Below are 15,875 nucleotides of genomic sequence, written 5' to 3' on the forward strand. Positions count from 1 at the left end.
TGGGAGCTTAAAGCCTGGAATAGCTGCTGCAGAAGTTGTCATATGGACAGCACAACAAGCGAATGAGAGGATTTTGGCCAATGCCAAAAGATGCTAGATAAAGTACTAGACTTTGAAGTCAGGGGACTGGGGATCAAATTCTGGGCTCACAACTCATAAATGTAGGCAATTCGCCTAATCTTTCCGGGCCTCAGCTTATTCACCTATAAAATGAGTACTTTGGAAATGATGATCTCAAGGTTCCCTTCCATCTCTAAATGGGGAGAAGGGAATGAGCATTTATATAGTGCCTACTGTGTGCCTGGCGCTCTGCTAAATGCTTTTACAAATAATATTTCGTTTGATTTTCACAATAACCCTTGGTGGTACGTGCTATTATTATCCCTATTACAGTTGAGGAAACTGAGGTAAATGGAAGTTAAGAGACTTGCCCAAAGTCACGCAGCTAGGAAATGTCTGAAGCTATATTTGAAATCAGGTCTTCCTGACCCCCAAGCCCTGCGCTCAATCCATTGTGCCAAGGGCTGCTTCCAAATCTATGACTCTCTGTTTCTCTCATACTTGATAAGTTAGAGAGCATGACTTTATAGTGGTCCCAGTCATCATGCTCTTGTGACAGTTTCTAGCAGGGCTTGGTAGATGAAAAGAAGGGTGGAGATGTTGGAAGGCGGAAGTTATCCAGGATTAGCCTAGCATCCATGGTTAAAGATCAAAGGCAGAAAACACTCTACTGCGAGGTTGAGCCATTCATTGAAATGACTCACCATGGGTTCCTAGCTGAACAGGGAGATAAATGTATTCAGAGGGGAACGATAGACTAGGAGAATAGGGACTGGAGGTTAGTCTGAGGGCAAACAGTAGACTCCATTAGAGTGAGAGAGGGGAAGAAGTGGAAGGACGGGGGTTTTGTTTAAGGAGGGGTATTTTTGAGTTTAAATCTTGGATATGGAACAATTTTGATGCATGGTCATGCCTATGGTGGCTGAAGTTGAACACTGAGGCCAATGAGCCAGAAGAGTCGATCACTGCATGTTGAAGTAACTGAGGATAAGAGAAATATTAGGTTATATGCTGAAGTTATTGAGGTGGATTGGAAGTATGTTGGGGAAGTAGGTAGATGGTAGAGGTAAATGGGTAGAAAGTTCTGTACAAGAGAAATTATTGAGATGGTGGCCAAACAGCTTGTAAGTGGTGGTGGTGGCAGCAGGTAGGAAAGGATAAGGGATGTCTTTCTTGTTGGAGAGAATTTCTAGGGATGCAGTGTTATCAGAAGGAAGTTAGTTTTCAGTTATAACAAGGTGGTGGAAGGAATGACGATAGAATAGGGAATGATTTAGGGGGTATTTATTCAAAATGCATTGGTGGTTCCACAGGCACTCTAGGAAAAGTGAATAGAAAGGAAGTAAAGGGTGGAATGTACCTGGGGAGAATCAGAACTCACAGGACCTGAACTCATAAAGCATGAGAATAATGAGAGAGGATATGACATCTGAGATGATATGTAGGAATGAAGGGAAATAGGATGCTGGGAAGCAGTCTAGAAGACAAATCTTTCAGGGTCCTATGACCTCTAGTAGAGGCACAATTGAGAAAATAGGAAAGAAGGTATCCTCAAGGATGAAGATACTGCTGACATGGTGATGGAGTTATCATTTCCCACCCCCTAGGTATTCTCTATGTTTAAGAACTCAGGTAGATCATGTCACAGCCTGTTACAGAAATGTTTTCTCCAGGAACATGGACATTCAGGGAGTCATTCAGGTAACTAGATTCTTCAGTGTTGTTTTGCTGTGCCATGAAAGGACCTCACCCAACACTTCCACCTTCAAACACATGCTGCTCTGCTACTGCAGATGGGTCAACCGACCAAGAGAGTTACCTGTCCTCACTTTGGTAGACTTGTCAGCAGGCAGCCTCAAAGTGAGACTCATTAAGGCTATAGGTAACAACTGTTGCCTTTCTGTTCTCACAGATCAATTATGGTATCAGTGATTTGTAAGACAAGGTTTGTGGAAGATTTGAAAGCCTTAAATCATTGAGTTTTGTCCTGTGTAGAACTAACCAGCCTTCAAGTTCCAATGGGAATGACAACCCGTAGCTTCCACAAATTCGACTCCCTGGTTTTAGCATGGACAGCGGCTTCAGTGGCTTCTGGTGATGGTGGATGGGCTAGTGTAGCATACCCAGACATGACTTGCTTTCCCAACTAGGAAGCCAGCCTCTGGAGAGAAAGGAACGTGTCTAACCTGCCTCACATTCTCCTTAGTTACTTGTGCTGATCTGGGCATATAGCAGACTGCAAGAGTCTGGGATTTGAAAACAGGCCTGGGAATAGTAACTAAGACACAGTGGCCAAGCTCAGAAGCCTGGGTTTCAGTTGTCTTCGATACCATGGAAGCTGTGGTAGCATAAATTTCTCTAAGTTATGTCAGGGAAAATTTAGCTCTAAGCTAAAAATACTGCCAGCCAGTATTCACTGTAGTGAATGCAAACAGAATGAAATGTTCTTTTCTTGGAACAAGCAAGAGCCTCCAACTTGTCTGGATCAGTGCTTCTGATTTACTGATGTCATTTTAAAGAGTTCCATAGATCAGGTCAGGTCAGATCTTTATTGCTTTGGGCCAAAGCCTGTTGCAAAATCACAGTTACATGAAGCCAGAGGGGATGTATAAATCACAGGAACTTGCTGGGACTGAATTATAAAGTGAGCTTCTAATTGGTTGCTGCAGTCCTTGACGTGAAGTCTAATAGCAAAAGCACTGATTTGGGGATTCAGGGTGCCTGGGTTCCAGATCCGATCCCATCACTTACTGTGTGACCATGGTAGTCATTGTGTTGTGATTCAATTTTCTTATCTAATATTATTACTAATTATTATCAATAAGCATTTATTAAGCACCTACTATGTGCTAGGTCCGCACTAGGCACTGGGGATACAAGCAAAATAATCCTTACTCACTGAGAACCTACATTTGAATGTGGAAGACAAGAAATACCTATATTAGAATATGCATAATAAATTCAAAGAGATGTAAGGCAGGGAGAGAGGGAGGGCACTTGCAATCGGGAGCATAAAGAAAGCTTTCATGTAAAAGCCCATAACTGAGCTGAAGAAAGACAGGGATTCCATGATGCAGAGGCAAGGAAGGAATGCATTATACTTATGGGAGATGGCCAGTGCAAAGGCATAGAGATTGGAGTGCCCCATGTGAGAAACAGAAAAGACAGTTTGAGATTGGTTCCAGGTTGGGAAGAGTTTTAAAAACTGAACACAGGGATTTATATTTTATCTTAGAGGCAATAGGGAGCCACTGAAATTTATTGAAGAGAGGAGTGACATGATCAGATCTGTGTATGTTGGGGAATGGAGGTCCAGTCTTCAGTGTGTGTGTGTGTGTGTGTGTGTGTGTGTGTGTGTGTGCATGCACTTGTGTGTAAATCTTGCTGTCAGTCTATGTGGGATATTTGGTGAGCCCATTTTTGGAAGTGTGTAGTAATGTGTAATGAACCTGTCTCTGACTCAGAGCATACACGTGTATTTTAGTATCATTTTCTGGTTACTATGTGGTAAAGAAAACACAGACACACAACCCTCCTTTTAAATTGGCTACTGAAACAGAGCAAGGATGCATGCAGAAGACTCCTCTATACAAACTCAATTTTTCTCGTTCCCAATGTCAATCAAGATGAGAAATGTAATAAGCCTCTGGGAGGGTGGGGAGAGAGAGGGTAAGAGGAAGAGAGGGAGAGAGGGGAGGGAGAGAGGGGGAGAGAGGGAGAGGGAGACCGAGAGAGACAGAGAGACAGAGGGAGAGAGAGACAGAGGGAGAGAGAAAGAGAGAGAGAGAGAGAGAGCTTGGATGCCTTTCTCTCTGTCAAGGCTACTTTGTAGGGTATTCCCTCATTAATGCATGACTTTGCTGCCTCTTCTGTCCTCGTTGTGTTTATTCTGTCTTGATCTTAGGGGAAACAGTACTGGAGACAGAATGACCTTGTAAATTTGGAAAGATTGGAAGAGCCAGAAGGGGTTGCCAGCCTAGTGAACTATAGCTGTAGTCATTCATGAGGAGTGAACTGCTCAACCCAATCCAGCTGAGGTTTTGCCTGGCAACCAAGGTGCCATGTCCTTTGAGTGAGGATTCCACTCCTCCATGGTAGATCTGGAAGTGAATTGGTGGTGGCAGGGATGTTTGTAGCAGCCACTTTAAGTTTGAGCTCATTGTACCCAGGACCTGAGGTGGTAGAGGGGAGAGAGAGTGTGGTCTCAGTGTAGGGGAAGGTGTTTATGTTTTTGTTCTTGCTTCTTAGTAAATATCCTTTTGTAAAACTTAATGAATGTTAATTGCTTAAGAGTGACATTATGGAGATATCAATTGATAATACCAAAGAGATACCAAATGACACTAGTAAATGATACTGGGAAAAAACATACCAGAATGAGGTCTTGAGCCAATAAGTGGCATTAGAAGAACCCCATTGCTCTTCATGGGGTACCCCTAAAATTCGGAGAAGGAGCTACAGCCAGTGTACTCTGGGGACTTAACCTAAACTGAAGTGGTAGCTGCGTGAATAGAGAGAAAAGGTTCGATGGAAGAGATGTTATAGGTGTAGAAACAGCAAGATGTGGTAGTTGATTTACTATATGGGACAAAGAAGGAGTGAGGAGTCAAGAATAATGCAAAGTTACAAATATGGGGAACTGAAAGAATCTTCATCAGTAATAAGGAAGTTTGGAAGAAGGATGGGTTTGGGGTGTGTGTGTGGGAAGATAATAAATTCAATTTTAGACATATTTAGTTTGAGATATCTCCAGGATGTTTAGTTTGAAATTCCTCTGGAAGATCCATTTTGAAATGTTTGATAAGCAATTGGTGATATGGGCTGAAGCTCAGGGGATACATAAAGAGCTGGATGTATAAATCTGTGAATCATCTACATAGAGATGATAATTAAAACTATGGGAGTTAATGAGGTCATCGAGCAAGAATATGCAGGTAACTGTGGGGAACACCCACAGTTAGGGGGCATGATGTAGATCATAAATCAACCAAGGAGACTGAGGAATTGGGCAGGAGGAGAACCAGGGGAAAGCAGTATCATAAAATTCCAGAGATGAGAGAATGTCTTGAAAAAGAGAAAGTGGTCACCAATTTCAAATGCAGGAGATGGTTCAAGAAGAAAGGAAGCAATAATTATCAAGGACCTACTATACGTGCCTGGCACTGTGCTAAGCACTTTACAAGCACATACAATTATGTCTCATTTGACCCTCAAAACAACCCTATCATTGCCCTCATTTTACACTTAAGAAAACTGAGGCAGACAGTGGTTCAGTGACTTGCCCAGGGTCACACAGCTGGTAAGTGTCTGAGGTCACATTTGAACTCAGGTCTTTCTGACTCCAGGATCAGTGCTCCATTTACTGTTTCACTTGCCTCTAGGATGAACATTAAAAACTCCATCAGATTTGGCAATTAAGAGATCGTTGTTAGCTTTCAGCTCCCTCTTGAAGGAAGAGAGGAACTCTCTAAGGCAGAGTTAAGGAGAGAATACATTCCAAGCATGGAGATGACCAGTGTAAGGTATGGAAACAGGAGATGGAGTGTCCTGTGTAAGGAACAGGGAGGTGGCCAGTTTAGCTCGATTACAGTGTGCCATAGCGGGAGCAATATACAATGAAGTTAGAACAGTCCAGGACCAGGTTTGAGGGCTGTAAAAGCTAGGCAAAAGAGGTTTTATTTTTAATCCAGAAATATTAGGGAGTCACTGGAATTTATATTCAGTCGTTGGAGTGACAGTTGGATTTGTGCAATTGAAGTGGGTCTATCTGAGGTTGCTAATGGTCTCCTTTTTAAAAACTATGCCATTACATTTTTGGCCGTTATGTGGCACTTGGGCATCAGCCTGATGTGGTGGGAAGAATGTTATACTTGAATTCAGAAGACATGGGTTCGAGTCTTTGTTCTGCTACTTACTACCTTTTTGTAACTTTGAGCAAGCCTCTTGAATTCTCTGATCCTCCACGCTAGTGACAAAAACATTTGGTGAACAAACAAGGCGACATCTTGTTGGAGGAAAGCCTGGAGCGTGGGTAGAGCCAAATCAAATGCTTTTCATAGTCAACAAACAAGCAGCATAATGGGATCTTGTATTCGCTGCACTTTTAATCAATTGTGTAACTCTAACGATGTGGACTCCTGTAGAATATTATTTGTGAAAGCCTGTCTGTTCCCTTTCTATAATTTCATATAATTTTATAATGATATGGATGAGTTAGCCAAGGAAACAGAAGAGTTAGCAGGTAGAAACAGAACTAGGGGAGGGGGGTGCTGGGAAATCCCAGAGAGGAGACAATATCTTGAAGAAGGGAGTGGTCACCAACGTTCAGTACAGGACCTGGCTTAAGAAATGAGGAAACAACCATTGATTTGATGGAACAATTTCATTATGTGTGGAGATCATTCTAGTAATGATCTTGGAGAGATAGGAAGGCATTCTTGTCACTAGTACATTGCCTACCTCATGATGACTTCTTTAGCCACAGCAACTCATGAAACAAAATAAAATACAAAACGACCCTCATTTCTCTGCCCCCCCATCTGCCCCTAGCTTCTACTCCTGCAATAATTGGAAGAATAATACAGTTCTTAAAATGTCTATAACCATTAACTTAATTATTGGTAGTCTAAATGCGAGATCCCTGTACAATGATCAACATGTTAACAATCTATTAGAGGAATTGAATCATATTAACTTTGACGTTCTTGCTGTAAATGAAATCAGAAGGTATAAGAAAGTTACAACTAGGTGGAAATTATGCCTTTATGAGCTATGACTCTTAAGTTCTCCTTAGAGATACAAATAAAGAGGTTGGAAGAGTCGCTTCACGGGTACAAAGGAAATAAGGAATGTAATTTCATGGAACACTTAGTGGCCAGAATTAGAAACTAAACTCTTTTGAAGGTAAATGATAAGGTAACAACATGTTTTTATGTGAACTCTCAAAAAAGAGAACGTGAGCTCGATGTGGGTCATATTGCTATCACAATTCCTCAGGTGTCACCCCAGATTCCTCCCCTGCTCACACCCAGCCTGCACTAAATTTTGACACAAGACCAAAATGCTCCCATTTAAAGGGGTTCACCTACACAAACTGTTTCCCATGTATATATGAAAATGATACAAGATTCTTCGAAAGATGAACAATGGAAATAAGTTTGAAATCCCCTGATTGTTAGTATCAAATGAAGCATCAAGCAGCTTATTCCCCAAAGGTGCTTATCACTCTCTTGGAGGATGTCTGATACAGACAGAGTCCAAATGGAAGAGAGATTCCCTGGTGGCATTGAGGTCTTTCGGATGGTATTTCTTATGGGTGCATTGTGCTAATTGCACCAAACCCTGAAACCCTGCAGAGCCTGCTAAATGAGATCTACTCTCCCTTAAAGAGTTCAGACTGACTATCCATACAGGAAAAAAACAAGTGAATAGAGAATGCTGCTTTTCCCCCTGGATGAACAATTTATAAAGCTAGTCAATCAGTGATGATCTTGGGTAGGAACTGCTGCTGATGAATCATGAATTTAGCCCTAGGTTGAATAGGAGGAGAGCAATCTGGCTTGTCTTTGGGAAATTGTATGGTGCTTTTAATGACCCCAAACTTCTCCCTGAAACCAGGGACTGTATTTTTAATATTAATATTTTCCTAGTGATATTCTGCATGTCTGTAAGTGATTAATACCATAGTCTTCAAGGAAGTAGAGCTATGGATTGCTCAATGGGCAATGGAATGTTGTGTGGTAGGTGTGAGTGGGTTGTGATAGGTTACCGCTGAAGAACTAACTACACAGGAGAAATGGTTTAAAGGATGTCATCAAAGAGATGTGCGACTGTAAAAAGATGTGGGCTGGTCTGGTAGCAAGGATGAAGCATACTTTTCGGACAGGCTGTAGAATCCCTTGGGATCTGTGCAATGTCAAGGGATCTAGAAGGACATCCTCTGCACATTGGGGGAAGGGAGGGAATCGATGGAGAATTTTCAGGGGGCCCTGAAAAGAGCTGCCTTGGAGGAGAAAGCATGTATGGGTCACGATCAGCACCCTTTGCTTTACCTACATGGATTAAATACCAGATCTATTGAAGTATAAGAGAGAGTAGGGATGAGAAGGATCATTATTAACATCATCTCAATCACATTTTTGTTATGTTTTTTTTAGAGGGGAGAAGGGAAGGCAATTGGGGTTAAATGACTTGCCCAAGGTCACACAGCTAGTAAGTGTGTCAAGTGTCTGAGGCCGAATTTGAACTCAGGTCCCCCTGACGCCAGGGCCAGTGCTCTACTTACTGCACCACCTAGCTGCCCCTCAATCACATTTTTAATGATAGTAATACTGTCCTTGATATTTCTCAGTTGTTCAGTATCTCTTCTTTCAGACAGCTTGAGAATCAATTCCTAAATTCTCTTCAAATTGTGTCACCTCCATTGCAGAAGTGAGCATTCTTGGTCTGGTCTTTCTTTGTTTCCTTTCTTACCATTTCTTTCAATTTCCTTCTGTTGCTCATGAGGGTCCAATAAGTGGTGGTGGAAATACTGTGGCTCCTCTGCCAATGACAGAGAAAACAGTTTATTATGGAAATTTTGACAAATCTTTTCTACTTTCTATCTGATTGTTGTCTTTCCAGTTTTATCTTTAAGTGCTCTTGGGATGATTCACCTTAATTAGGTCTCATGCCAAGCTTTCGGCAAACTAGCTTTTCCTTTTATTGCTTTTTGCTGTTTTTGGAGGCAAAACTACTTAAAATCTTCTGTTATCTTCCTCCGTAAGATTTTGCAAATGAATTTATTCCCTAAACTGCCGTCGCTCTAGGACAGTAGTCTTCAGACTTTTTGCCTCCCTCTAGTATGTGTATTTATTTATAAAACACAAAAATAGAAATTAAAATAGATGAGATAAAGATGAAACAATGTTTGATCCTCGAATCAAAATGGAGTCACTATAATGCATTGAGTAGGGAAGTGACTTAGCCAGACATTAACATTAGGAAACTCATTTGGGCAGCTATGTGGAGGGTGGATTGGAGAGGACAGCCCAGTAGAAGAGAATGGTTTGCTGAGAAATAGAAGTGGGAACGTGTTTGGGTGAGGGTGGTAGGCTAGTTGAGCTACAGCATAGAACATGTAGAAGGGAATAGTGTAAGATGAGGCTGGAAAGGGAAGGTGAAGACATACTGTGGGGTAGGGAGGTCCTTGAATGCCAAGATGAGGAGTTTTACTTTCATTGGTTCAGTAATGGGGAGCCATAGAAGGTTACAAATTGAAATGCTGAGATCCTGGAATTTCCATATTAGTTCTAGGTGATCTTAGGGCATATTCTTCTCTCTCAATTTATATCTTCCCTCTCAACATTTTTCATATTCCCAGACATTTAACAACAGGGGAAAATAAACAGTTATAATTCATTTTTACATAGCTCTATAAAGTTTACAAGGGCAGAGAGATGGAGCTGTGGGTAGAGTGCCAGCCCTGGAGTCTGCAAGGCTCATCTTCATGAGTTCAAAAATGCCCTGACACTAGCTGTGTGACCCTGAGGAAGTCACTTAACCCTGTTTGCTTCAGTTCCTCATCTGTAAAATAAGCTGGAGAGGGAAATGGCAAACCACTCCAGTATCTTTGCCAAGGAAACCCCAAATGGGGTCATAACAAGTCAGACATTACTGAAATGATGGAGCAAACATAAAGCTTGCTATGCTTATCATAACACTGGGAGGTGGACAGTACCAATATCATTCCCATTTGACATATGAGGAAGTTGAGGCTCTGAGGCTCTTGGAATAGGACAGGATCTCAGAGGTCATCTAATCCAACCCCTAGTCAAATCCTGTGCCCTCTCCCCAATATCCCTTGCCCAAGTAGTAAGTGTCAGAGTTGTGATAATGTAGTACTTACAGATTTAGAGAGAATTACAGATCTTCTTACTGTGTGTGCCTAAATTCCTTCATTTGGTTTAGTGGGATCTTTCCAAGTAATTATGGCAAGAGGGTATTCTCAATACAGAATATAAATGCGCCTCCAGCTTTGTATGCACTCATTGAACCTTTGCTGGGTCTGGATGCTATTCTTGGCTGAGGCAGCTGCTTATATCATCCAATGGTGGGAGAGCTGGCATTTCCTCCAATTAGTAGAATTCTGTCCTCATTTAGAAGGTCCAGAAGGTCTCTTGTGCAGACAGGCCACAGCATGTGATTGACAGTGGCTAAAATTAGGACAGGGTGTTTTCCTCCCATGCATTGATGCAAAAAGACTTTTGTCTAAGTACTCAACATTGGCTTCTGTCGAGAGGCTAATAAGCAACCCAGAGGTACCTGGCCAATAATCTGAAAAGCAACTCTAGGTGTACTTTTCTTTCTGCCATAGATGTATCCCTCAAAAGTGGTGTACCTCCTGCTTACTGAATTTCACTTGAGTCATATTTTAAATGCATTAGGTCAGTCATTTAAAGACATCCTTTGATGAATCCTTTTGTAAAGAATCATTCAAGCTTCAAGTATTTATTGAATGCCTGCTATGTGAAAGGCTCTGTGCAAGGCACTATGGGAGATACAGAGGCTTATAAAACAAAGTCCTTTCCCTTACGAAGCTTACCATTATCATAATGGCATAGGGGAATGAACCCTGGGTTTAGAGTTAGAACATTTCAAATTGAGTTCTGGTTTTTTTTTTCCTTTGGCCTCATGCTCTCTCTGTCTGACTTTGGGCAAATCATTTATATTTTAGGCCTCTATCTCTTCATCTGTAAAAACGTGCAAATTGTTTGCACTATCCACCTCTCAAAAGTATTTTAAGGAAAGCACTTTGTAAATACTAAAACACTGTAGAAATGTGAGTTAGTGTTTTATTATATTTGTACATGCACGGTTATGCCGGTAAATACCCAACAACTCACTCTCTAGAACTTGCATGCAGGACTCACATTTAAGCTCGCTCTGCGTTGTTAACATTCTCACCACCACTCTCTCAATGTAGACAATCAGCAAAACAATAAATCAAGCCCTGATTTGTAGCATTTGTGATTTCCAGGCTCACAATGAAAATTTACGCAATTGGCTGGGCTGAGCCCTGCTCGCTCCAGCACGTCTTGTGTACGTGTGACTTGGATATAGAGGCTCCTTGGGAGCGGGCTCCCTCTACCAATGCAGATCAGCAGTTGTTCTGCAAATTAATCTGAGAGACAGCCAGTATGTATAGTCAGTATTAGGACTTGAACTCAGGACTTGCCAACTCCAAGGTCATCTGCTGGTACCCTCTCTTACTGTCATTAGCTGTTGTGTAGTAGTAGCCATTGTTATCATGGCAGAGTGTGGTCTATCTGGGGATACTTCCAGAAATGCCTTGCACATAGTAGACTCTTAATACTACTTGTTCCATTGTCAGTAGAATGAAAAGGCAACTGTCTGTTGAAACCAGTGCGTAATTACCGTATGAGTGGTATAGACAATAAATAATATAGAAGTTTAGGGAAAGGGACTACAATTATGTACTGAGGTAGTCGGGGAGGGCTGCGTGGAGGAGGTGGGATTTAAGGTGGTCCTCGAAGAATGAATGGTGGTTCAGTAAACAGAGAGGATAGTATTCCAGTTGAGAGAACAAACATGAAAAGAAGTGTGGAGAGAAGAAAGCATGAGGGTGAATTTGAGGATACTGAAGAGAACAATTTGGCTGGGAAAAATTTGGTTCCTGTAATGCAGTAGTGAGTACTTTGGGGACAAATTGCAGAGGGTCTTGACTGTCAGGATAAGGTATTTGAATATTATTTGGCCAGGGAATCATTACAGATTTTTGAGTAAGGGGGAATAGGATTGAATCCTCTCCTTCCCCTCTCCTTTCCCTTCTTCCTCCCTTCCCTTTCCTCTCTGTCATTCCCCACAAATTCTGCTACATTGAGTGTTACTCCACCAGATGAGGCCTTGCTCGATGTGCATCATCTCCTTTGGACACTGCCAGACATGGCCCACGGAGTTTCTGCTACTGGCGTTAGCTGAAGCGTTGACCATGAGACTCTCTGTAATGCTTTTTCAGTTCAAAAGCCAGAGGCAGCTGTCTCAGGCACGGACCAGTAAAAGGCCTTCCTTTGTGTGTGTGGGAATGGGAGTAGGGGAGGTGGGGGGCTGGTTGAGTGGGAAAGGTAGGGGGGCAGGGGAGATGGTGGGGAGAAGAGAGAAGGGGAGAGGAGCTGGAGAGGAAGCTTGCTGTCTTTTTTACCCCCTTACAGAGTGACTTGTCATATATTTTTCAGAATCTTGGCATGAGAGCCCCTGATGGCAACTTCTTTAGGCTGTAGACCATGGTCTTCCTCCCAGGAAGGTACTGCCCTCAGGCTTAATGTTTTCCTTGGATTAAATGATGTGGTCTCTGGGCTTGAGGTCTCTCTGGGCAATTTGGCTCGAGATCACAGGGAGCCTACTGTTTACTTATAATTTTAATTGCTGAAGGTAGAGAAAGCACAGGGCAGTTAGGTGGCACAGTGAATAGAAAGCTGGACTAGAATCAGGAAGACTCCTTTTCCTGAGTTCAAATCTGGCCTCTGACACTTACTAGCTGTGTGACCTTGGGTTTGCCTTGGTTTTCTCATCTGTAATATGATCTGGAGAAGGAAATGGCAAACCGCTCCAATATCTTTGCCAAGAAAATTCCAAATGGAGTCTGAAACAACGGAACAACAACCACCACAAAAGACTATAAGCACAGAAGGACTATTTGCTAGATAACTGTCAAATAGCTATGAGGTTCAGGATTCCCCATTTTACTGACTTCAGATCTCCTCTGTTCTTTAATGTAAATGAAGGGTAGGAAAAAGGAATAGTGATATATTTAAGCTCAGTGGACAAGGTCATCTTCACTGCTGAATCCACAGTTGTCGGTGATCTCTTAATTGACCAATCCAATGACCTTTTCTCAATCCTCAATTCTCCTCTACCTCTCGGCAGTTGACACTTGCTGATCAGCACGTCGACAATTGTTCTCAACCTTCTTCTTGATATTCTCTCCTCTCTCAGTCTTTAGGATACTGCTTTCTCCTGGTTCCCCTGGTACCTATCAGATAGGGCCTTGTCAGTCTCCTTTTCTGAATCCTCATTCAGGTCTTAGGTCTTAGCCTCTGACCACAGGTGTTTCGTAGGCTGCTGTCAAGGGCCTTCTTCTCTCTGCTTCTTCACTTGGTGATCTCATCAGCAGCCACGGACTGAATTATCGTCTCTCTGCTGATGACTCAAAGCTGCTTACTTTGCCCCAACCTCTCTGGTGACCTCCAGTCTTGCACCTCCATTGTAAATTTACAAATCATTAGACATCTTGACCTGGATGTTCAGTAAACAGCTTAAACTCCCATCCAAAACGGAACTCTGAAGACTGTCACGGTCACCATCATCCTCCTAGTGTCCCAGGCTGCAGTCTAGGTGTCATCCTCAGCTCCTCACTGTCTCTTACCCTCCACATCCAATTCATTTCTCAAGGCCTATTGATTTCACCTTTGCGACATCTCTGGAATCTATTCCTTTCTCTCCTCTGACACTGCCACCATTTTGGTGGTGTTATCTTCCCTGTTACATTGTGAGCTCCTTCAGGTCAGGGGCTTTCTTTTGCCTCTTTTTGTCCTTACTGCCTATCATAGTGCCTGACACACAGTAGGCACTTAATAAATGTTTATTGGTTGATTGATTGTTGCAGACCCTCATCACTTCACTCTTGGACTCCAACTCAACATACTCCCAGTGCCCCTAATACCTCCGGGATCAATTACAAAATCCTCTGGCATTCAAAGTTCTTCATAACTTCGCCACCTCTACCTTTCCATTCTTCTTACGTTTTACTCTCTGTTACCTACTTTTTGACCCAGTGACACTGGCCTCCTGGAAGTTCCAGGAACAAGGCATTTCATTTTTTGGCTCTGGGCACTTTCTCTGGCTGTCCCCCTTGGCTGGAATGCTCTCCCTTCTAATCTCCACCTCCTGGCTTCCTTTAATACCAGTTAAAAGTTCCTCTTCTCCAGGAAACCCTTCCCAACCCCTCTTAATTCTGGTGCCTTCTGCCTTTTAAAATGATTCCCTATTTTTCCTGGACATAGTTTATTTGTACATATTTGCTTGTCGTCTCCTCCAATAGATTGTGGTCTCCTTGAGAACCTGGACTGTGTTTTGCCTCTTTTTACAAAGCACACAGTAGGTACTTAATAAATGTTTATTGACTAACTGCTTAGTCATAATCCTGATCTTTCTTTTGCAAAATATGGCCAGCCCCAACCCCAAATCTTTGAGTGCACTCTTAAGTTACATTTATTTTGCAGTTGAGGAAACCAAAGCTCAGAGAGGTGAATTGGCTTTCCTAGGGTCCCACAACTGGTAAACTTGTGAGGCAGCATTTGAAGTCAGGTCTTCCTAACTCAAGATCAAGCATGTTCTTTACCTTTCTGTGCTGCATGTCTTTATAATTTGTAAACTATAAGGAGTAATAGGAATATGACCCATTTAAAAAATTCCGTTCCTATAGCATATTAGAACATACAATAATAATCACAACACCTCCTTTCTCTAACGCTTTGTCGTATAGAATAACCATACTAATTTATCGTGTTTACATAGAATGTACGTGCATTTCCTTTTTTTGCTTCTTACAATAGCCCAGTGAGGCAGGGAGACTATTTTTTCTAATTTCATAGATGACAAAACTAAAGTCCACAGAGGGTAAATGACTTACTCAGGGTGATGGGGCTGGTAAGTGGTAGAGACAGTATGGCAAAGTTTTGTCAACTGATTCCAAAGCATGATTGTCTCTCCGTTCTACATTATTACTATGACTATTATCATTACTATAACAAAAACTGCCTGTTCTTTCTCATGTTATCTAGGATGTCCTTGACATGTGTGAGGGCCGTTCTCATAAAGATTTTTTGGAGATCAGTCGATCAAGTCAAGCACCTCCTTTGTGCCAGGCGCTGCACATGTAGCATGTGGTAAAATCCTTGCCAATGTCTTGGTCACCTTTTTGGGCAATCACTATATGCCATCTCTTCCATTCTTTTGGAAGTTTCCCTTCTTTGAGTTATCTTGAGAAATTGATTATTCGTGCCTTTAAAACTGCATTGTCTGCAACGTGGATTTCTTGTGTGTCTGTTTACTCAGGGCCATCCATTCTTCCCATATTCATCTTCTTAAGGGCTCTTCCTGCTTCTTAAATTAAACATCAGACACTGAAGGGTTAGAAGCCAAATGTGATCATTCCACTCTCATTGATAATGAGAATAAATAACTGCAGAAACACAGACAATTCTACTCCATTCGATGCCAATTTGGTGCCTTCTTTCCAATTTCAGCTATACATGATCTCAGGGTTACTTAGCTTACCTAGTTGGATTTCATATCAAAGCAGATATTTCTTCTTCTCTACCACTTTTCACTATAACAGGAGGCAATATTGCTTATGTATCATGTCACCCTGGGCTTTTTCTTATAGGGTCATTCTGAAAATAACAGTGTTTAAGACCATGCTTTGATTGTATATACATTAGAAAAAACAGAGTGGATTAAAGACAACATAGCTTTTAGGAAAGTTAAGGAAGATGCCTGGAGCTCAATAGAAAGACAAAATGTAGTGGGTAGATTTCATTAGATAATTGGATTTCTCTTTGGGTCCTTGTATCTTTTGTGCTGGTACCTTGTGTTTTTGTCTGCAAAATAAATAAAGGTCAGTTTTTTTTGGGGGGGGGAAAGAGAAGCAAAACCAAAATTATGCTTTTGCCCTTTTTTCGCACTGCTGATGATTATCCCGCCCTGCCCAAGTACCATTATCATCCCACTCTGCCCAAGTAGCAATCCTTTCCCTT

Source organism: Trichosurus vulpecula, chromosome 3 (assembly GCF_011100635.1).
Source record: "Trichosurus vulpecula isolate mTriVul1 chromosome 3, mTriVul1.pri, whole genome shotgun sequence".
NCBI classification, from domain to species: domain Eukaryota; kingdom Metazoa; phylum Chordata; class Mammalia; order Diprotodontia; family Phalangeridae; genus Trichosurus; species Trichosurus vulpecula.